The sequence below is a fragment of the Poecilia latipinna genome, unplaced genomic scaffold, assembly GCF_001443285.1.
Source record: "Poecilia latipinna isolate Pla-1442-1.1 unplaced genomic scaffold, P_latipinna-1.0 Scaffold2447, whole genome shotgun sequence".
Taxonomy (NCBI): Eukaryota; Metazoa; Chordata; class Actinopteri; order Cyprinodontiformes; family Poeciliidae; genus Poecilia; species Poecilia latipinna.
Window position 1 is genome coordinate 74,787 of NW_015115063.1, and position 1,135 is coordinate 75,921.

General features: G+C 32.6%; 1 long non-coding RNA gene across 1 annotated transcript in view; it reads right to left on the reverse strand.

The window, feature by feature from the left end:
• LOC106937841 (uncharacterized) overlaps nt 1–1,129 on the reverse strand; it is a 4,359-nt gene extending 3,230 nt beyond the window's left edge. The window contains exon 1 of the long non-coding RNA XR_001422474.1: nt 455–1,129. This is a non-coding gene — a long non-coding RNA (uncharacterized LOC106937841). The remainder of the gene's footprint in view (nt 1–454) is intronic.
• Nucleotides 1,130–1,135: the final 6 nt, after the last annotated feature.

A 1,135-nucleotide genomic window follows, 5' to 3' on the forward strand; every position in this document is an offset into this window, starting at 1 on the left:
TTATTAATTCTGGCATTACTGGAAGAGTAAAAGATAAATTCCCTCACAAATGAACATACCTTTCCATTTTCTTAAGGAAGTAGAGCTAATTAAATGACATAAACAAAACCTGAAAGTGATTCCAGTTTCTCTTGATGGCCAACCTGTTGAAACTGGCAAATTTTAAATTCCTTGTGTCATTCCTGGACAGTCAGCTCAACTTTGCTGAAAACACTGACTATGTATTTAAGAACTGTTCTCAGAGACTCTATCTTTTAAGAAGACCCAGTGATCTTGGGGTTACCCAACTTGAGGTTCTGTACAACCTCTAGTTATACACGACTAGAGGTTGTTGAGTTAAAATGTTAAAACTTAACATTTTAACTTGAGTTTTAACTCAGCTCAAGTTAAACCAACATTTTAAATCAAGTTTTAACTTTTCATCTCCTCAGTTGGTTTGGTCACATGAGCAGACTAACAGAATCTTTTAAGAATACTTTGAATGGCAGGTATAACAGCAGGTAAATGGTGGTGACACCAAAAACATCTCTGTCTCAACTGTTTGCTGAAAGAAAATGGAAGATGGCAGGAAATATTTTAGCAGAGAGCATCCATCCTCTTTATTTATCAGTTTGACCCTCTGAACTCATGGAGATGTTACTGTGTTCCTTTGGCAACTAAGAACATAGAAGTCATTTATTGACAGTGCAATAATTATTCTTAACCAAACTAAATAACATTTACCTATAGCGTGCTAAGTGTTTTGCTCTATTCACAAATTGTTGATAATGTGATTCTATGAATATGATTTATCATTTTAGAGCCGAAGGAAAATTTCCACCTTGATAGATTAAATAGTTTTATCTTATTTGTTCCTATATATAAGATGCTACCAATAAAAAGTCTCTCAAAATAATATACATGGCACCGTAAAAACAAAAATGTGAATTTTTGCTTATATCTGTTTAACAACCCTGGTTGTAACAACCTGGGTTGTTATTCCTAATTTGTTTATCATTGACTTTTGCTGATTTAAATTTCTTACGTATACGTTGCACATGGTAGTTTTATTATAGTTGATCATGTTGTTTTTCATGTCTCTTTATTTCTTTTCTTCCTCCTATAATTGATGGAGATATACAGATATTATTTATAA